Source organism: Acanthochromis polyacanthus, chromosome 19 (genome assembly GCF_021347895.1).
Source record: "Acanthochromis polyacanthus isolate Apoly-LR-REF ecotype Palm Island chromosome 19, KAUST_Apoly_ChrSc, whole genome shotgun sequence".
Taxonomy (NCBI): Eukaryota; Metazoa; Chordata; class Actinopteri; family Pomacentridae; genus Acanthochromis; species Acanthochromis polyacanthus.
Genome location: NC_067131.1, coordinates 1,726,492 through 1,749,678, shown reverse-complemented (window position 1 = coordinate 1,749,678; position 23,187 = coordinate 1,726,492). Strand labels below are relative to the sequence as shown.

The 23,187-nt window shown below is 40.4% G+C and overlaps 1 protein-coding gene across 4 annotated transcripts in view; it reads left to right on the top strand.

The window, feature by feature from the left end:
- rpl38 (ribosomal protein L38) overlaps positions 1-23,187 on the top strand; it is a 1,167,099-nt gene that overhangs the window by 265,211 nt on the left and 878,701 nt on the right. The window contains exon 1 of one of the 4 annotated variants that reach the window (XM_051939338.1): positions 18,003-18,015. The exons of the other annotated variants lie outside the window; for them this stretch is intronic. The gene's annotated coding sequence lies outside the window, so the exon portion shown is untranslated. Of the gene's footprint in view, positions 1-18,002; positions 18,016-23,187 lie in introns of those variants that run through there. 4 annotated transcript variants of the gene reach the window in all.

Here is a 23,187-nt window from a genome sequence, read left to right as displayed (position 1 = left end):
CTATGGCACCTTCTTACCTTTTATTTTCAAAAAACAAAATATTTCCTTCATAATGTAAAAGAGAATGCACTTTTGTTGCATAGAAGCTGACATTTTCTGAGATACAATTGCAATTTTTTCCTGTACGAGCTCTAAAATGCAGGCAAATAAGGGAGAATTGATGCATAATGCAACTTAAACCAGTGCATCAAAAGACGGCACAACTGAACCATGATCAGGATAGATGTAATCTGGCGGCATGAGAGCTGTTATTTTGCTGCAGCTCCTACATTTTGACATAAAGCATGTTTTTATCAGAGTACATTGCATAGAATAACTCTCCCAGCTGCTGGTTTTGTTCACTCAACAGCAAGAATATTCAGTTTCCAACGACATAAAGCAGAGAAGTGCAGTCGGTTGATAAATGATGGATTATTTAATTATCAAAGTTGTTAATCAGCTGATTGTTTTGGCAGTATTTGATTTCATGCATTGAACTTCTACTGTTTTCTCCAGCTGGTTTATAATTTAAGTGGCTGAAATGTATATCTCTGCCAGCGGTCATGCCTCCTCCGTGTCACTGGAAGGTTTTTAATGTCCGACAGCGAGCCATGATGGCACGGGGACAGTTTAAAAAAAAAAAAAAAAAAAAAAAAAGGGCCTAATGAGGAGTGATCTGTGGATGCATTCAGAAGCTGAGCAACGGGTGACGCCAGCCTGAGATGCAGCGGGGGCACATATGTGTGTCGATCTTGTGCCATCTGCTGTGCTGATCATTAGAAAAGATGTCACACTGAGTCGGGACTCTCGAAGATGCCCCTCTTTTGTTGTGCCTCTCCTTCTCGGCTCCTCCTTTTGTTGCCCTCTGAGCATAATTTCGAGATGGGTTTGCGGTTGATTATTTGTGCTCAGCGAAGGAATCCCCAAAAGATGGCGAGGTCGTGTCAAAAGAGCACCAACACGGTGGTCTGATCCCTGGTGGCCTGGCATGAAAGGTCACATGATGCCCACCGTTGTGTCGACACACTTGCATATTTATGTGAATTTACACTTTTTTGTGTGTGTAGTTTTGTCTCTGGGGTCATTTGCATCTCCATGGCACATTCAAGGCCCCCCGGTGTCTCATCTCGGGACTGATCCCCTTCCTCCATACATGTGATCTCTGAGCTACACACTTTCTCAGCACCACAACTCACAGGTGCTTCACATACCGACAACACTCGAATGTTTAAAAAAAAAAAACTGCAAAAACATTACCACGCTGCATAATGAGACATGGGGCTCGTAACGTGGCAGCGGGATGTGTTTGCAGACAACCAGCGATCAACAGGCATGTGCATGTGTGGGTAGATGTTCAGATAAGAGATGCAATCTGTGACCTGAGGGATGGGGGCCCTCTTCTCTGCTGCCTCTTGGGGCCTCGGCTCCTCATGCCCCTGCAGACCCCCGCTAGGACTCCCCAACAGCTTGAAAGATAAATATCTAATCAATATACAGGCGCATTAGCATAGAAAACTCAACCGATGGCAGAGAGAAATTTGAGTGGAAGATTTTTGGAAGGGTTCTAAAGAGGGATTGACCGATTTGGGTTTTTAGACCGACAATGATGCCGATTATTGGCAATAAAGAAAAGCTGATAATCGATATTTGGGCCCAAGATACTGTAGATTACATGTCATGTTTAACCACGTGTGATATTGGAGAAGCTTTCATTCATAACCAGACTTATTAGTAAGGGAGACTGACTGAATATGTAAAATAGAAATGGGGTGATTCAACTATCTCCTCTGTTTATGTACGATCGCCTAATATTGATCGGTTTGTCTCCTGCTGTTCCTCTCTGTCTTCTTAATCTTTCTCTTTGCTATCTGTTTTATTGCAAACTAAAGTCCAGATCTTAAAGCTTTATTGGTTATTGTTTTCCAGACTCTGTTTTAAGTTGATGTGTAGCTGCCTTCTAACTTAGCTGCTAGCTGTTAGCATAGCTTTAGCCACAGTGAGAGAAGCTAATTTCCTGGTTTGTGTCAACGGCTTGTGTTTCTTGTTCACTTTATGCTGCTTGAGAGACATTTCTGAGACCACAGACAGAGGAGGGTGCATCAGACCTGGAGGAGTGCTTTTATATCAATAGTTTACCAATACCAGTAATCGGAAAATTGCCAAATATCGGCCACAATCATCTCCCCGGTTGATAATCAGTCTACCCCTAGTTCCAAATGCAGCACATTTCTTCATAGAGAAAATTAACTTCTGCAATTCTTGTCCTAAGTGCATGAGTGACATTGGAGAGCGTAGCTGTGGTTGATTACGCAAAGAGGGAAGACAAAGGTGAGAAAGCTTCTGACTGAGCCTTACAAAAACAAGCCGGTTGATGTTGTAAGGAAGGAGATGACCAAGCCACAGGACCTGCTCCATAAATCTCCCGCCCCCCCGGGAGAGACTTGGATTTTCACACCCTGACCGCAGAGCTCCGATATGAGATACAGATAGGAGGCTGTTTCTGGACTTCACTGCAACATCCCAGGAGTCGCTAGGTTTATTCATTTCATCCCACAAAAAACACCTGAAATACACTCTCATGCACCTTGTTGTCATTTTGCTAGTCATTGTCTGACCCCAAAATAATCTAAATATGTGTCAACCACCAAAAAAACAGTGAAATATTTGCTGCTTCCAGCTTCCTAAATGTGAGAATTAATAGCTTTAGCATGGAATATTTTTAGTTTTCTTCAAATTGCATCAACTTTTTGAATCAAATGTGTTACTTTACAGCATTTAAAGACGATAAACTAGAAAAATATGACTATAGGTCTGAAATATTTACCCTCGGCTTGCTGTGCCACATGTGATCTGATGTCGATGAGGGCGTCCGACCCTCAGAGACCCTCCTGAGTGGCGTCGCTCAGACCTTTAGCCAATAGAAGGTCAAGTGAGAGCGCATAGTCCACGCTCCAAGTGTCAGCAGTTCAATCCGTCACGTCAAACCTGAGCTCCTTCTTTAGCTTTGATGGATACGGATGTCATACAGACCAGGGATCTCGAGCCTCATCCACTGGGAGAACATAAGGAGCAGCAACAACACAATAGACTTCTGCATCAATCAACCATCTGATCACAGCCAAACGTAAAAAAAAACAACAACTTGCATTTCTAAGCTGAAATGCGCCCAGAGGAGATTTCACCGTAAACAAACCGCGCTGTTTACATTCAGAGTTCTCATCAAAACACATTCTGTGTATCCTGAAGGCCTTAAAAACATGCTGGATGGATTTATAATATCCTCCAAAATGCACAGCCTTTGTTTTGAAGGGTTTGAAATTTGCATTGTTTATATCAGCAGCTTCTACTCTTCTTCACTGCTACTTTTTAAAGCGGCTGTTTGGATTCTTGAATAAGGGGTTGTATGAGGTATTCATCCATAGTCGGTGTGTTACTTATAATAGATGGCGATCAACATGCCATTAGTTTGGAGAAGGAGAAAGAGGAACTGGTGTAGATGCTTAACAGTGAACTGCTGTGGACGGTGTCACTAGAAAAATAGGTTTTAGCTGCTTGAAAAAAGGCCCAGCTAAGACAATCTGTTAAAGTGTACACTGCATTTAGAGTATCTCCACTGCTTTAATGTGACATTAGACACCTTTTTCTGATGAGGAGCTGCACCTATTTTCACTACAAAAAAATTTCTAGTATTTCCTTTTTTTTTGTGAGTTGAGTGAAGTTGAGACAGGCGAACACACAGACCTGGAAAATGTCAAAATATTCGGTCACAACTGACAGATTTTTGGTCGAATGTGTGACTTAAATGGTTCCACCAACGCAAAGCCACCAGACTCTGACAAAATCGGTAATTTTACTTTGCAGAGCATGGGAGGTTGGTCTGTGTGCTGTTCTAACTGCCATCTACTGTAAATAATACACAGGCTATTGATAAGTGCCTCGCCACACCTTACTTCAAAGAAACAGAATTTTGCCTTTCAGGCATATTGCTTCTGTCGCTATGCATGATCGGTCTTGTGCACTCGGCAGGTTTGTGTCACATCGACCTGGTGATGTAATGTTTATCTCCTCAGCCTTGTTACCTGCACATGCATCCTCATGCTGGTAGAACATGTGATAGCACATAAATAGCTCAGAGATCAGTGCAACGAAGCATTGCTCCGTAGCACCCCTACTGTTTTAAATAAGCGGTGCTGCAAATTAGCAGAACCTGCTATTGACTCCTTAGGATTTTGAAAGTGTAAATCAATTCTGAATGTTTAATTATGTGGCAGTTTAAAGGCTTGTTAAAGCAACTGATCAATCTTTCTGTGTTGCAGATTCCAATGGGACTCATTGCTTTTTGCTTTAGGCAAAAAAGTACCTGTTTCCCAACAGATTGACTGTATTAAGCAAGGTTTTTTTTTTTTTTTTGTACAATGTTTTCCCACTCAAAGCCTTACACAACTCATCCAGCAGATCCTCAGCGGCTTTAAGATGCTTTCTTTTGCTTGCCAGGGAGCAGAAGGAGGACAGAGGGAGGAACTGGTGTTTATTTTTGAAGTGTCCCCTGACGGAGGTGCCAGAATGTATGACGGGGTGTGAGAGAGAGATGGAGGATGAGGAGAGAGGTAAACTACAAGCTGGCTGACAGTCCCGCAGCTTCTCCATCACTTTGCAGCCATGTATAGAGCGAGCTCAGGGAAGCCGGAGCAGAACCCCGCGGAGCTGCCTCGACGACAGGACCTGGGAGAGGTGTTGTCACCCCCTTTAAACACAGAGAGAAAAAGGCATTAGTGGCCGAGGGGAAGGAGTGGTGACAGTTCTCTCTGCAGGACGGGAGACAGAGCAGATAAGAGGTGATAGGAGCTCTTCCTTTAGGACATCCTCAGGTGGGGGGTGAAGGGGGATAAGAGGTTGTGAAATTACAAGGAAATTACATATTGCCAAAAAGGCCCTGGAGGACGCTCTCTCGGGTAAAAAGCGAGGCGAGAGATCACTCAGAGTGGCAGTAGAATGTGAATTAAGTCTATTTAGAGAAGGAGGGAATTGTGAAGGTGCGGTGGGAGTATGTGAATCTGGAAAAAAGAGGAGTAAGATTCACATGAGGAGAGAGGATAGGAAGGAATTAGAGGCAAAAACAAGAAGAAAATACTGCAAGGTGATGAGAACGAAAGACAAGGAAGGTGAAACGAGGTGGAGGAAGATGCAAAAGGAAAAGATGGACTAAAACGAGGAAGAAAAGGAAATCCAGGCAGAAAGAAGGAAAAATTATGAAATGAAAAGGGAGACAGACTGAGAAAGAGAGAATAGTAAATTGCAAGAAAAAGGATGAATGATGAAAATAAAGTGTAGGATAAAGGGCATGAGAGAAGCAATGGAAGGAAATCGGGAAGACAAAGATGAAAAATGCCAGAAGGAAGAAGCAAAGACAAGACCAAATAAGAGCGATGAAAGACCAGAAAAAGACTGAGGAACACTGAGTGAAATAGTAGACCTACAAAGGGTAGATGAAGTTTAAGAATCAAGGAAGATGGATTAAAAAAGAATTGAAGATATGAAGGCATCAAAAGGAGAAAAGATAAAGAAAGAACAAGAATATGGAAGAAATACAGGGAGATGATGAAGAACTCCTTGGGGAATCTATCATCTGTGCTGCTTCTACCTTTTGTTGGAGATGAGGACATTTAAAGGGACAAATTTCGGCTAATTGTGGCTGCATGTCCACCATAATCCTTGGAACAGGCCACTGCAGGGGTCAGGCCGGCATCAATCACCGAGGGATGGCCACACAGATCTGGTCCCCTCTGGAGACCGTTACAAAGGCTCCACAATGGGCTGATGGTCAGCTCCGTCCGTCCCATAGGAAGAGGAGGGGGATGGGGTCGGAGCATCATGAATGGACAGTGGCCAGCAGTGACCCACTCTTTAGTGGTATGCACAATAATGGACAGTGGTCAGAGACGTGGGGGTTGTGGGAACGGATTTAGTGGTAGAGGTGATCGTGGTTGTAAAGGTTTGATTCACAATAGAAGCGAGAAGAAAAATGAATTAATCTGTCATTTTTCCTCCATTTAGAAGCGGCTAATTCCACCTTGTAACACCATTAGCTGGTTATTTTCCCATTTTCTCTTACCATTCCTTCCACTTCTCTGCTTATGCTTGAAGTACCTTACTGAGTGCATCTAGATGTGAAATGCTGAATTTGATTCGTGTTAAACGACCATTTTCCCCATTCAGTTGGTCAGAACAGGACACAGCGGTGGGTGATCTGGTTAAAAGATCTTTGGACAGTCCTTTGAGGTAGTATTAGAACTAAAGCTGCCACTAATGACTATTTTTCTATCAATGAATCCATCTAATCCTCCCTACAGTTATTTTTGGATTATGAACAAGCCCAACTTGCACACTGTGGAAACTTTTATGGCTTTGTGAGTGTAATAGAAGCTGATTTATAAAAGCTCTCCCTATGAATGAATAATGGTTTGACCTTTTCTGGTGTTGCGTCTTCCAGAACAGCACCGGGGTGTTTAGTCTTCAGGTGTTTGTGCATTGCACCACTGCTGCTGTATGCCATCATACTGTATGTCTGCTCAGTGGAAAAAACATCCTGCTGTTCTGTGACGACTTCAATTCCATCCATCCATCCATCCATCCATCCATCCATCCATCCATCCATCCATCCATCCATCCATCCATCCATCCATCCATCCATCCATCCATCCATCCATCCATCCATCCATCCATCCATCCATCCATCCATCCATCCATCCATCCATCCAGTAAAGTCTTTAGTAACTCGACTGAACAGAATCTGACTACAACCAAGTTGGACCAAGTCTACCAGAGACATGGACGGAAAACCTTTATCAGAATTAACTGAAATATTCCAGTGAAACATTTAATTGGATGCCCCGATCAGTTTTGTTTTGGTCCCAAGCCTTAGTCTTATAATAACCAGATACCATTTTCCTAGATAATGCCCATATCATGTATTGTAGATTAGCTGCTTCACCTGATTTTACAACCAGGTGGAATCTCTTTGTTTAATACTTAAGCAAACCGAGGAGGCAGTCAACCTTAGGTTGGCAAGCAGAGAGCACTATGGAGTTAAGCTAGTAAAGGAGCATCATGCTAAAGACTTCTGTGAGACTTTTGTTGTTGGAACTGGTAAGTATTTATATAATTATATGCACACAACTGTTCAAAAATTTGGTGTCGCTTAGAAATGTCCTCATTTGTTGAAATAAAAGCAGTATTTGTCAATGAAGATACTGTTAAATGAATGATAAATCCAGTGCAGACATAGTTAATGTGGTAAATGACTATTCTATCTGGAAATGTTTAATGGAATATCTCCATAGGGGTACAGAGGAACATTTCCAGCAACCATCACTCCTGTGTTCTAATGCTACATTATGTTAGCTAATGGTGCTGAAAGGCTCATTGATGGTTAGAAAACCCTTGTACAGTTATGTTAGCGAATGGATGAAAGTGGGAGTTTACATGGATAATAGGAAATTGTCTGGATGACCCCAAACTTTAGAACGGCAGTGTATATAAAATAATATTTCCAGTGGAATATCTGATGGTCAGTATTGTGGCTTTTTCATGTTCATGACAACAGACGTAAACAAAGAATGTGGCGTTTCTTCTGGACCCGTTGCATTTTGGGATTTTCTATCCAACACAATCAAACAGTTTTATGTTAAAATGCTAAACAGATGTTTTCCTCATCCCAATTACAAGAAATGTAAACAGCATAAATGGTAAATGTTTTCCTTTATCTTTGTTATATCACATTTATCAATTAAAAGCCACATGTTGGCATAACATATTACATGTCAGTGCATTTTCAGGGTCATTGATCATTCTAACTACCTGCAGCAGCACTAAACACAAACTATAATCTGCAGCACAATTAGCCCAGATTTTATTCTGCTAATTCTGACTGGAAGCGGTGATTTCTGTCGCTTCTGTTGAGATGTTGGGCTGTTTGCTGCTGATTCTTCGTCCAAAACGAGTCACACCTTCCTGATGTGTGGTCCAGTGAGGATCGTGTTGCAACCAATCAGGCTTTTGCCTAATTCATGTTGAGTGGTGAAGTTTGGACAGCGTTATTTATCTGGCTGATTATCAGTAATGTCTGTCTGAAGCATCTTGGACAGTTTCCTGCCCACAGGCCTGTCTGATAGGTTACACATCATTACTAATGCCGTAAAAGTCACAATCAACACATTTAGTTTAAAAAAAGCTTTGTGGTGTTAAGTGTATCCACAGTTTGCAGACAACTATTTTTATTGTCCACCTCCATGCATAGGATAGAATACAAAGGGGATGTTTTAAATGGCCCATCATTTCTCCAACCTTTCCTTCCTGTTTTTCCTTTTCTTCACCTATACCACTCTGACATGTTTTTATGTATTCAAACTCACTGAACCGCTTCTCCAGAGGTTGAGTAAACATTTTACTGCGAATCAAAGAGTAGCCTTAAGAAAAACGCTGCCCGTAATGAATGATTTATGAAATACCCGCCTCTGTCGGGCCTGTGCACATTCACTGAAAACTATTTCCAAACTTTCACCACATGCATTAATCATTTGAATTAGTGTTTTTCACCATACTATCGGTAATATTACATGATCCTCGCGTTGTGGTGGAAACTGTAAACATCCAGCAACAATGTCGGACATTGTAACTGTGGCGCTTTGTGAATGGACACAGTTTCCCCAAACGCTGAATCCAAAATACTGTCAGCTGCACTGGACTTTCTCCCACACTGTTTCCGACGGTCCTGATGGGAATACCAACCGATTTGCAAGTCATGCTATAATTCCTGCCGTTTCACCTTTCCAGTCGTCCGACTCTGGTAATGGATAAAACACCTGACGGACCCCCCCTTCATCCTCGCTCTCTGGGGCCCAGACGGTTTGGTCACAGCCCAAACTTTCACTGTACCTTCTTTGTGTTCGCTTTAAGTCAATGTTTCCTGTTTCGAATGTCCTCTATGTCATGCAGACAATGCTTTACATTCACTAATAAAAGACTTTTCCGTATGGCCTCCCTTTCTGGCCCTGCTTTTAGTAAGATCCCCATTCAGACATACTTTAAGATGTTCATGTCGTATTTAAAAATATAGCGAGTGTTCAATGGCACATGCAGTCTGAAGGTAGAGCTATACACAGCGCGTAAAAGGTGAGTTATAAGGTGTTTCGTGCTCCATTCTGAAGGAGATTTTTCATTTTGCAGGAACAAAAAGTTTGATCAAATTCAAAGAACTGTCTCTAAAATGTGTAGGATAAAAGTGTAGGAGTACTCTGAGTTCTCAAAACCAGCACAGGTGGTTATGTACAGAGCTATGCAACAACGGAATAAACTACCAGAAAACATTACACAAGAAAATAGCAAAATAATTTTCAAGAAGTTAGTCAAAGAACATCTGTGTACAATAGAGACTTAATATAAGTCAATTGGAAGTACAAGTATTACTTAAAATTACACCATTGCAACAGAAAACGGTAAAAGAATAAGTGACTGTCAAATCTGATCTAATTTTAACTGTTAAATCGGGTTAATTTGGGGTTTGTTCTTCAATATTAAAGGGCAAAAGAAATTTGAGTTTTATGTGTGACCAATATACATAATATATGATATGTAAATACTATATATCACTGCTGACCTGGGAGCGGTCTTGTATTGTTGTGTATTTTTTTTTGTGTGTTTTATGTTGCATTTGTATAGGGATTGTATTGTAAGTGATACAACAGTGTATTGACACATTGTAAAGATATTGTATGGACCCCCGGAAGAATAGCTTCGACATTTCCATAGCTAATGAGGGTCCAAATCAATCAATCAATTTCACTTTTCATCCTTTTATATGCACTGATAAATGCATGTGTAGCTCCCATGTACACCGTAGATGGGCCTGAAATGACACCTGCTGTCGTATTATTTAAAGTTCTAACTAGTGTTCTATAGCAGTTGTAGTGTAAAGGTAGATCTGTACACGGCAGGTAAAAGGTAGAAGTGATGAGGTGTTTTGTGTTCCATTCTTGAGCAGATTTTTCTTTATGCAGGAACAGAAAGTGTGATGTGACCTTTGGAGGACTCTATTCTGTGATCAAATTTACAAAACGGTCTTAAACTGAGACAACATGGAAGTGTAAGGAATGCTTTTATTGTCATCAAAACTGGAACAATTCCACTTTTTTTATCTTTTATATGCAGTTGCACTGAGAAATGGACATATAACTCTTATGCACCTTAAATGCACTGCAAAAACTCCAAATCTTACCAAGTCTATGTCTTATTTTTAGTCAAAATGTCTCATCCCGCTTGATTTAAGATAATTTCACTTAACAAGAGACATTTCAGCAACATGGAGGGACTTGTTTTAAGACAATGCATCTTAAATATCGTAAGTCAAATAATTTTGAAATTATCTTGTTTTAACCCTCGTGTTATCCTGAAAATGTGGGGAAAAAAAAAAAAAATTAGATATTTTCCCAGTGAAACTTCTGATGTCCACATTTTCAAATTTTTGGAAAATTTTTGAAAATTTTTTGATGGAAAGAGAAATGTATATATTTTTTAAAAAATGTTTCTTTAAGAAAAGAAAATATTAGAAGTTTTACTGATATATATGTAATCACTTTAGATACTTGTAGAATTTTTGGAAGATTTTTATTTATTTTAGAAAATATTATAATTTTGACTTTTTTTATTTTTTAAATTTGTATTTCTTTGTTTGGGGATTTTTTTTTTAAAAAAAGTAAAACTTTTAAGGAATTTTCTTCCTGCAAATTTCACATTTTTTTTTTTTTTTTTTAAATTTGGGGAATTTTTTGCTGAATTGTTGGATTTTTTTTCACAGAAGGAATCAGCCACTTAAGCTTGACAATCCTGGTAAAATAGAGCTTAAAATAAGGTTTTCCAGCTAATTGTAAGATCTCAGCATTCTAAATATCACATCTTATTTCAAGAAGTCTTACCAAGCCATTTTTCACTTGTTTTATTGGCTGATTTTTTCTCTCTCACTTATTTCAAGGTAAAAGTTCCTTGAAATAAGTTCTTTTCCCTTGTTTTGAGAGGGGAATTTTTTCCAATGTGTGACATTTGGACACCTTAAATGATTCCTAAATGTGGCATTTAGGCACCTTAACACAACTGTTTTTTACATTTCTAACTAGTGTTCTATAGCACATGTAGTGTAAAGGTGGCTCTATTAAAGGCAGGTAAAAAGTGTAAGGGATAAGGTAATTTGTGCTGCATTTCTAAGGGTTTTTTTCTTATACAGTGACAAAAGGTGTGATGTAACTTTTGAAGGACTATATTCTGTGATCAAATTTACAAAACAGTCTGAAACTGAGGCAGCATATAAGTGCTAAGAATCTTCTATATACCCTTACACTGAGAAATGCACATATAGCTCTCATGTACGCAGTGGATGATTCTTAAAAATGGCATTTCAACATCTTAATACTGTCATATTATTTAAGTCTGACTAGCGTTCAATAGTACATGTAGTGTAAAAATTGTAAGTGATAAGCTGTTTTGTGCTCCATTTTTAAAGGGATTTTATTTCTTCTACAGGGACAAAAAACTACTTTTTTTCTTTCAGCTGGAGACACCTGATAATATTGTGTTGTTAGCTCAGTTATTATTGCGTTATCTCCTGTGTTCTTCTGTTTCTGTATCTGCTCTATTTTTATCTGAATCCAATTCTTTTCTTGTGTCAAATTCCACCCCCCCAGGCGTCATTACAATTGGATGTGAACTACAGAAATCTAATCTCTAAAATCTATTACTGCCAGATGAAGGTAGAAACAGGAAGGCTTTTTCTAAAAACGTGGCCCGTCTTCAAAACGTGTCACTTTAGAAGACTTTTTATAGTTTTCAGCAGCTAGAATCGCACCGCTCATCAAATGTGAGGGTGACTTTCATGTGGCACCGCACCAGCTGGCTCGTGATTGATCGCTGAGAGTTAAACAAAGAGTTATTTTATGGCAATTGGAATTAGCCACGCCGTGACTACTTTCCATATACGGACCAGTTTGTCAGAACAGACATTGGAATCATCTGGTCATCTCTGACTGCCTTCCTGACCAAGAAAAGCACAAAAAAAGCAGCACAATAGTTCCTCGAACCTCAACGTGGTTCTGATTTTCCACTTCGTTTCACAACTTGGAGCTAATAGAGTAAGCAGTTCATCTTCAAGAGGAATACATTCTCAGATTTATTGGCGTGTTGATGGACAGACCTTAACGCTAATCTGTTCCTTACTTAAGATCTCATTGCTTCGTGGCTTTCAAGTCCACTCCAAATCCATCCGAGGGCTTATTGTGTTATTAACGTTCGCGAACCCATTTGAAGAAGTAGCGGGAGAGACGATGTTTAATTATGAGGTCAAAAACTCTGAGCTTTCTGACTTGTTCCCCCTCTGAGCCGACTGCATTAAAGATGCCACAGTTAAATCCTAGAATTGCACAATTGCATGCTTTCCCATCAGTGATGCAACCAGACCAGCTGCAAAATGCATCTGCATGAAGAAGCCATAACATGGTGGCTGGAACACAGTTCTGTATTATGTTCCTTATAGGCAGCAATTCAGCAAGACTGCACACGCATTATTAAAGTTCAGCGAAGGTTCAGGTTTAAATCGAAGTTCATCTGAAGTGCCTGTTTTGAACTCGGAGCCTTAAATTTATGTATATACCATTTACTTTGATCTGTCATATCTTCGGAGTGCAAACTGTCGGCCTCTCAGTAAATTTCCATGCAAAGTTCTGAACTTGAAGAGAAAGTGAGGCTCGCTGAAATATTTATACAGAGCGTGCTGTTACTTCTGCATGAGCAGACCCTTCAAGATGAGATGAGGTTAATTTGAGCAGAAAATACATAGCCTATTAATATGTGTATACTATGAATATTTAAATGCTTCCTGGCTGACACTGGGGACAGGTGATGTAAGGCGTAACCAGGATGATGGAATATGTGCGAGCGAAGGAAGCTCTCTGCCCTCAGCTTCTCATCTGAACTGCTTGACACTCAGCAGACGCTGTGTGCTTCTTATAGCCTATAAGCTCAAACCTGTGTGCCATCGCAGCCGACAGAAAGCTTTTGATTTGGCTAATGTGAAACATACCAGCAGAGTGAGCCTCGAGGCCCCCCCCGACCCCAAATGAGATTAGAGACCCTCACATATGGCTCCTAATCCTCCTGATTTAAAGGGCCAGTTAAAGCACTTCCCATTAACATGTTTCCAGTTCCTTTCAGATAAAGCCTGATATTTTTTTTATGTTGCTTTTTAACTGGAGGCACGGCTGGTTTCATTAGAGTGGAGTGTTGAATCTTACCATCTCTGTGGCTCACATTCAGAGAAATTCCCTTTAAATCATGCAAAAATAAAGCAGAATCAGCTGCCTTTAATGAGAAAGCACAAAGTGAGAAGTTTAGTTTGCTAAATCAACAGTTCTTTTACTGTCTTGTTTATCTCATGCACCATTCACACAATGAAATAAGCATTTGAATGAGAATATATCTCTGTTTTCTGTTTTTATTCACACAGCTATCTGAGCTTTGGTTTAAAAGTCATTGAGGCAAACAGTATTTTTGTATCTCAGGACATGAAATCAATTTAAAACAACTTGCAGTGTTGAGTAAGCTACTTGAATTTCACTAAGCTGCTAGTTCACCTACATTAAATGAAGCTTCACTAATTTGAAGTTACCTCCGGGAGAACTTTATTGATCCCGCAGCAAGGAAATTTGTGGTGTTACAGCCGCAAATGGGAAAAAAAGTACGAAGAAAACAACACCTTTCAGAAGTCTGGGGTCACTTAGAAATATCCTTATTTTTGAACGAAAAGCATTTTTTTCAATGAAGATGGCATTAAATGAATGATAAATCCAGTGTAGACATTGTTAATGTGGTAAATGACTATTCTATCTGTAAACAGCTGATTTTTAATGGAATATCTCCATAGGGGTACAGAGGAACATTTCCAGCAACCATCACTCCTGTGTTCTAATGCTACATTGTGTTAGCTAATGGTGCTGAAAGGCTCATTGATGATTAGAAAACCCTTGTGCAGTTATGTTAGCACATGGATAAAAGTGTGTGTTTTGGAAGCAAAAATGGAAAACATGAGACTTCCTGTGTGACCCCAAATTTTTGAACAGTAGTGTAACATGTCTGTAGCATCCTGTACGCATCCTTAGCTGTATTTTATTTCCAACTAAAAGCTCTGTTGAGCTTGTTGCTTCACTTAAATGCTCTGAAAAATGTAGCATCTGTGGCCACACTAGCTGATCAGTAAAAGAGCTTTACTGCGCAAAGTTCCAACAGTCGCTTCTCAAAGCAAATAGTACGTAATGCTGCTGATGCACAACAGTGCCATCCTGCTTCTTTTAACCCTTAAAAAGCCGGGACCGAGTATACTCATTCCCGCTTACTCGTACACACAGCCGAAACCGAACATTCTCGGCTCAACACGTGTGACTAGTTTATGATTGCTAATTAGCATAACATATGCACACACCCGTATGTTTGGTAAGATATAAACATTGGCCCCAAATTTGCTTATTTCAAACGATAAAGCCGTATGAGCCGTTATAACGAAGCCGCAATTACGAAGCTTTTATCGGGGCCGCGTACTGGATGAAATTCACTACGGCGAACGTCTACGACAATGCGACCTCAAGATTTGACTGAGACTTGATTGATATTTCTATGGATTAGGTGGTTTTAGTATATGTTTTAGTATATGTACTTCTCCAGAAACATGGCCTTGTAAGGGTTAAAGATGCAATTTTGAAGAATAATGATTTCAAAAATCTGTAAAAAGGATGCAACCAGGATGGTATTTTTGTCTTTTCTGATGTGAGTTGTAGGGGTCAGGGTACTCGGTGTGGCTGCAGCAGACATTCCTCAGGTCTGCGTCAGTCAGTGGGAGTGCTTTCAGCGTTCCACTGTGGCACCGGAGCAAGACAAAAACATAAGTTCAACTGTACACGGTCTCCTCCGCTGACACTGAAATGCATTTCCCACAATGAGTCACACAACAAATGCCACACATGCTGTACATTAGAGCCAGGAAAGAATGGCCCAAGACACACAAACAAGAGCACATAAATCGGAGCAGGTGGCTTCCGCACTGAACCGGACTTCTGATTGAATCCATCTCTTCCACAGCCAACGGCAACATTCGGCTCATCCCATCTGCCCCCTATCGCTGTCCTGTACCGTCTCTGCTTTAATGGGAACCGCCTTCATCTGGTTTCTTCTACTCATTTAATATCTTTCACATTCAAAGAATAAACGGCACACAAGCGAGCATATAGTAATTTCTGGCTCTCGTGCGCATTCTGACACATTATTTAATGGGAATCAGATATTTTACAGCTTTCCTGACTGCCCAGTGTCCTTACTTAGAAATTAATGGTCTTGTTTTTTCCAACTGGAATTGCTTTATCCCCATTGGCGGCTGGTTGGTCATTAAAAGTTACCATGGGGGATAAACAGAGAAACAAACAGAGCAGCTCTGGTTAAACTGAGCCCATGCAGCCCGTCGGTCAGGCGTTTCCTGGCAGCCGGCCGGCCTGATGAGCCGCTGCTGAGGTCCGACGCTGACACCGATCACAACGTGGCCACAGGCAAACATTTCTCTGCTGAAACTGCTGAGAGGTGGACAACCATCTGGACAGGCCTGCAGGCAACTAGAGATGTACTCGACCAAAATACATAAAACATACTTCATTTGTCCTACACGCAAGAATCCATACATGTTTCACTCCTTTACCCTGAAAGTTTAACCCTCATTTTAACTTCAGGTCTTCGAAAACAGAATTTTTCTTCATTATCACAGATAATGCAGATAAGTAATGACTGGATAGATGTGATTACAGCACAGCAGCTAACCTCAACAGCAAATGTAGGATAAAGATAAAGAAATGGCTCTGGGTGAAGCCCACAGCTAAGTCATGGCATCATTTTAGTTTCTGTCACCTAAGTGATGATTGAAACCTTCAGGGAAAATTTATGTATCCTGAAAGAAAAAGGGGCAAAAAGTGACAGTATGACAAATAGCTTATCCACCAGCAGTGTTTAATCCCTGAAAAAATAGCAATCTAGTTTATCACTCAACTTTATTACTGTATAGATACAAAAAAAACCCACATAAAAACTGTCCTAGAACATGTTTAGTACCAGTGACATACCATTATGCATTTAACTTATGGGTAACTTATTTTTGTCAGATGACTTCAGTAACTCTGTTTGGAACAAATTAATCATGCATCTGCTTAAAAAATTAAAATACTTTAAAAACAGTTGATAAATAGCCATTTGGAACCTTTTCTCATTTGATCTAACGCTGGTAAAAAGTTTTTTGTTGTTTTGAGTGGCATTCAGGTCTGGCTTTGCAAACCAATCAGTTGTTGTCTGTAGCTATATTTTTATTTTGATGCAACCTAAATTGCATTTCTTCTTGCAACCAAATCCTCCTTGACAGTGCTTCTTCCCCGTCCTTGCTCGTTTTGCTGCACACAGCTTACATGTAAACAAACTGAATAAAGTTGAAATAAAACTCTAAGTATCTAAAAACACCTAAATCGGACTAAATGAAAATCAATTCCCTGTCGATTAGCGAGTGAAAATAAGATTTGTGTCCAAAAAAAGCAACAAAAAGTTGTGCGATTCTTGCATGTATTCCACTAGCATGCTAGCACACTCCAGTGATGCTAATATGCTGCAGTTTGAATTGTTATATTTGAGAAGATAACGGCAGATTAATGACGTTTTGCTCTAACAACCACCACAACAGTTAATCATTAATCAGTTTTTGTGGACCAGTTCTGTGATTCAACCTAATCTGCTAATCATTTAATGCAAACACTGACTGCATCTCGTGGAGGGGGATCAGGTTCAAATGCCAAGCTGCCAACACGCCAAGGAAGTGAGATGGAGGTACAGATGGACCAGCAGAGGGATGGAGCTAATCTTTTCCTCCCTCACATTTAACCATAAAGTGCAATCTGTGAACCGACAGCTTCTGAATTAAGCAGAAAACTGCGAGCTCTGTTTGTTTTTTATGGTAAATATCACTCGGTATTCCTCTCACATTCCTTCTGCTGATGGATCAGCGGTAATGGGTACGCTTGGGTGAAGTTTGTTTTTATATGACACATGCAGTTTGATTTGAGAAAATGAGCATAAATCCAGCATAATCTGCATTTACTTTGCATTTTGCGACTTACGTAAGGTAGCACCGCAGACTTTTTTTTGATCTCCCTAATCCTCCCAGACTGTCCTTTTATGAGCCCCTCAAAGTCTTTCCTCTTCCCGGCCCCCTGCACCTTAAATCCTGGCATTAAGATAGACGCAGGAGGAAATTCGGCTCCTTCGCACAGTGCCATTTGACCGCTGATTGGCATTAGTATCCTCTTTTCTACCTTTTCTGCACATTTCTTATCCCGCTCAGTCACTGCTTCTCTTATCTTCAGGCCGACGTCATCAGCAGAACTTTGTCGTTCTTCCCCCTCCTCTCTCGTGTCATTTCAAACTTAATCTGCGCTACACTCGTCATCTCCTTCTCCTGGTGATTACAGGGAGGCTCTGTCTCCTGTCTGGCTGCCTCCCCCCTCTTTTCCAGCCGACCTCAGCTCCCCTGACTGGGGCGATTAGCCCCCTGTTAAACAGAGCAGTGCTGTGGGTTTATTGGGGGACGTTTATGGTGGGCTATCTGGCCTTATCATAACACAGGAGATGTTCTGAGGGCTGTTCTTCCACAATTGGGTTCATGATGATTCCTGACCAGTCCTCTGAATGGCCGGCAGCAGATTGCAGCCTCTGTGTGGGCCTCGGTTGATGGAGGCAGATGGGCTTTAAATTTTCCGGCAGAATATTAGTATGTATGGTGTTAGTTCCAGCTAATGCTGCTGCATTTGGTCTGTACTTTACTGTAACCAAATAAACTTGTGATCTGTCATTTGTGAGAGATTTTTCTGTCTGATCTGTGTAGAGGAGGGGAACTATTTGATCTGTGCCATCTCAGACTGAGATAAAGAGAAAATGATCATATTTATGGATAAAGAATCGGAGTGTGGCTAATTTAAAGAGCAGGAATACTTTATCATTATAGTGATCTGTTCTTCTTGAGGTCTATAAATAGCAGTAGATGAAATGTAACAGCAATAATACAGCTTTGGCGACATGTTAGCACCGTTGTAGTGTATTTGGCAAATCTATAACTTCAGTAATAGTCATTAATCTCCCTCACTTTGCCTCTCTACTGCCTCTACTGAAGTCGCTCTTTAAGTTTAGACCGTCTCCGTTGTCATGGTTATAATAACACATGACAGTAATAACCACTTGTTTAAGGTTTTGGAACAGTTTTGGTCACGGTTTAAAGAAACTAGTGTTGACTGTGTGCAGGAAATGGCAAATGAACAGCAGTTTCTTTTAGCCAAACCCAATGTTTTGTTGACCCATCCAACACCATTCCTTTGTGAACTAGTTTAGTTATGTTGTTGGTTTTCTAAGGACAATTCCTGCAGTTGTACCTTCTTTTTATGGATTTCTGCCTGTTTTTTCCAAAGACTTGGGTAGAGAATTGATAAGACAGTCCTGGTCTAAAGTCTGTTGAGAAATCTGAACTCTTCGGCAATCAGCCACTGCATTAAAACCACCTCATGGCGCAGAAACGGCTTTGACCCATCAGGTTTTGGACACAGGAGCTCTGGGGGTGTCTTCATACTGTTGTTGGCAGGAAATCCTTTGGGTCTTGCTGGTTGTAAGATGGGCCTTCTGTAGATTGGGATTGTTTTGGTTCTCTCTGTTTGTATTCCATTAGATTGAGATCTGGGAAATTTGGAGGACAGGTCAGCACCTTGGGCTTTTTTTTAAGAGTTGTTCTTCAACAGTTTTTGCTTTGTGGCATTAGTAAGTATGCTTGGTTTGTTAAAAGGTTTGGATGGGTGGGACATGTCAGGCTCGTCTGACTCCTTGGATGTAGACGGTGGGTATAAGTCTGCCGTTTCTGCCCTGTGTTTCATGCAACCTTCTCCTCTTCCTCCTCTGTCTGTGCAACATCATTTCCATAGTCCCCTTTCCTATAGTAAACAACAATGTTAAACTCCAACTGACAAGCATGAACAAGATTTGGTTTGTGTGTTGCACACTCTGACACAATGGAGACTTCCAGGCATGCGTGAGTTTAAAACAGTATCTTTATTTGACTCGGCAAAAACAGAAACACAAAGACATTAGCACAGTGTGGCTTCATGCTCCAAGCTGTCAGGGGTCACTGAATAACTCACGCTACAGCAGTCATGCTTATCCTATAACATACACTCATACTAACAACGTTCTGCACATGTCCATTAATATGTCATGTGTGTAATAAGGCAGGTCTGCTCGGTTCTTTAAGCAAATGACCCATTTTAATGATGATGTCTGCAAATGTTCCACCAAAACATGTTCCCACTATAGCTATTTTATAGCTTATTTTAGTAGGTTTAAGGTAGTTTCCATGGTTTCTGGCATCCCATTTAATGTCTACATGAAGCTAACCATGTTGCATGCTGATTGTGTTGCGTTTTAGCTACATTGCAACACGTCGCCCCAGAGTTTCCAGCAGCTCGTTTGCATACAGTAGACTTCTACTTTATGCAAATTTGATTTGTGGAGCGGAGGTCTTCGACTCCTTGCGAAACCTGTGTACAGCATCTAAACCAGCCATCTTTGAGCTAAAATGAGGACAGATTCAGCTAGTGGGCGATATTCAGATTTGGTGTGTTTCCGTGAGAGAAAAAATGCCCCTGTGGACATGTACCATTAGAACCGCCAAGGAAGAGTGATTGGTTTAAAAAAATGGAGACAAACCACATTTTTTGTACCACCTCTGACAGAATAATGATGAGGTGCTGTCAGACCATTCTCCAGCACTGATTCTGTGATATAAGTCTAATTTTGCAAGGCTAGTGTCAAAGTAGCATCAGCACGAATGCCAGGACTAAATATTTCCCAGCAGACGATAGCATAGTAATGAGATAATCAATGCTATTCACCTGTCAGCGGTTTTTACCTGGTGTCTGATTGATGTGTGTTGGAGCTGATTCATGACGTTAAACTACCTGCCAGGTGGGATCAAGGGAAAGCTGCCTTTAACGTCCTGTTATTATTTCTTCCACTTGCTAAGAATAGTTTATCTGTGAGCTTGTGTGCACGTCTGGCCCTGAAGGTTTCATGAATGCAGTTTGGGAGCAAACGCATGCAGGAGGATCGTCCCACTTTCTGCCTGAGGAAGTCACGGTCGGAAGTACGGTAAAGGGGCGGTTCTGGGAATGTAGGGGAATCCCGGAGTTTGTTTTTAAGCAGGCAGGGGGCATCCTGAAGGCTTCTACAGGTGGTGCTACGTAGCATCACACCTGGCAACGTGGGCAAGACAGGAGGCCACAAACAGGGCAGCGGGTGGATGCAATAAAACAAGAGTGGGTCTTTGCATTTGTGAACTCTGGCTCTGCGTATGGCATGATTACATACAATCAGATGTGAATGTGTGCCGTGTTGCCCTGCGTATAGTTTCTCCACTGCTTAATCAGAAAACGCGCTGCATGAACGGCTCCCTGCAGAGGTTTGACAAGCCTCACTGTGACCATTAATCAAATTAGCAGGGTTGGAGGCTGATTTGATCAAATGTATTCATCCTATTCTGGGGTGCAATTACCTTCACTTGTAGCATGATGTAATTCCATCAGCCTTTCAAAACACTTTTGTTTTTCTTTTCTTTGTCTTTGCCAGCCAAGTGGATGAAAGCTGGCAGGTCGTGAAGCCTCGACACAAGATGAACGTTTCGGTTTCAAAACATCTGCTTCATTTTCATCAGCCACCGGATCACATCAATCACAAGTCAGGAGCACGTTATTGGCTCATCCAGAGGGAAATTCCCACCTTAGAAGGGAAACTGCATGACGCTTTCAGGTGAATGAGGAAATCATTCATGTGCACCTTTACACCACCACTTACCTGGTTGCCTTTTTCCAGCTTACACCAAAAACCTCATAAAAATCATGCACTGGAGGGTCTAATTTATGTACAGTGGTCCTTACTCCAGTGTTTATGGATTATTTAGTGAGTTTCCTGCATCTAATTTAGGTGATCAATTGACTTCCCTGAAGCTCCCAGCTGAGAGAGTGAAACTTTTCCCTTGCAGCTGTGCCTGCATTGTCATGGTGTTCATCCTCTGATCCCTTAATGCTCGCAGTCTGTAGTTTGTTCCCCGACTGCCACTTCCTGATGACAGAACATTAAAAGATAGGCTTACACTTCTCTGTTTTGTTTTCATAAAAAAGTATTTCCCTTCCGCAGCCTGAAAGTGAGCGTGAAGAGCAGACAAAAGTGTGTTTTTGCCACAGAGGGGGGAACTCGGGCTTCCATCCATCAGCCCTGTCAGTGGCCGAGCTGCGCCCTCGCATGAGTTGCCACAGACACATCTGCAGAAAATACGCCATGAAATTGTGTGGCTCCTTCACCAGCGGGGCCATCTGCACCCTCCCACCTCTGCAGCCTCCTTCCTGCAGTCCGCTGGGGCTTCATGTCAGCGGGACGGCTTCACCCGCACAGGAGGGCTGCCTCTCGCCTCCGTTAGGTAGATTTTCACATCACTGGGTGTAAACCAGCACCTGGCCCGAACAGTCCACCACTCTGAGTCTCACAAGTCAGACACACTTTGTAGGGAATGTGTCAGAGAAGAACAGTTTAAACATTGTTTATGTCAGTCTTGCTAATATTTACCCCCAAATTTTTGCAAGTTTTAGTCCTTAACTGTAGAAGACAAGCTCAGAAAAGGCTTAAAGTTTCTCTGTAGTCATTGATTTAACTCCTAACTCATTTCTTTGCATCAAAGTTGCATATTTAGAAAGTTTTATCACTAAATTAATGCATTTCTACCTACATATGGTTTAGATGTGACGCTACACTGTTCCCTGCCTTATTGTTCTGTTAAATGCCACCACTGTTCATTGACCCCCACACACTTGCTGCAGCTCAAGCACACCAGCTCACCTACAATTCTGCCACTGAAGTGCTCTAAAACTACTGTAAAGAAAAATAATCTGGCAGCAAGGGTGTCGGAAAAAGAAGTCAAAATCTATGGAGTACTGTGACTCAAACTGTGACAATAGCAGCACATATCTGTAAAAAAAAAAAAAAAAAAGACTTTTTTTATAGCTGATCTGAATGAAATGAAACTTTGCATTCTGGTCACAAAAAGGACAAAATACTAATTATAAAAATACAGTTTTTTGATGTGGACATTATCTACAGCTTTGGCTTTTTTTAAAAAAAAAAATACATTTTAAAATTTTTCCTTACACTCATTATTTAAATTAATTAAAATTGCTTTGATTTTCCTGGACATCATTTGGAATTTAGCAAAATGCAAAAAAATAAAAAAAATGTATCATTTTAAAATCCTTTATAGATATTCAAATAATGACATATCTGTAAAAATAATATTAAATGTTGATTTAAACACAGTAAAAATGTGTAATTTAATGACTAAATGATATATATATAAATAAAACAGCTATTTGTAAAATCTGATTTTTGGACATTATCTACAGTTTTGGCATCTTTTTAAAATAGTTTTGTAAAATAAATTCTTAAGCTAATTAAAATTTCTCTGATTTTACTAGACATCCTCTGTAATTTAACACAATGCAAAAAATATAAAAAACAGTTTAATCATCCTTTAGAGTTTCAGATATCTGTAAAATAATATTTTTTGTTGGTTTAGACAAAGCAAAAATCATGTAAATAATAGCAAATGTTATAAAAGAACAAACTGCTTTTATAAAGACAGATTTTGGACATTTACAGTTTTTGCCTGTTTTCTTATTAGTTACATGTAAATTATTGTTTTTTTCTGTAATTTTAATCGGTATTTTCTATAATTTACCAAAACTGGAAAAATAACATTAAACGGTTAAAAGAAACAGTAAAAAATGTTATATTAATGCATTTCTTTAAACAATGTACACATAAGGAAGTCCTAATATTGGAATAAATTAGCCGTAAATGCACATTTGAAATCTCGTCTGTAAAAGTAAAAATGCTGATCTTTCATCGTCTTAATAAGGTTACACAAGGAGAATGTTTGGAAACTTCTGGAGAAATAATACAAACATTTTGGTGAGCTGGTGTGCTTGAGCTGCAGTGAGGAGGATTTTT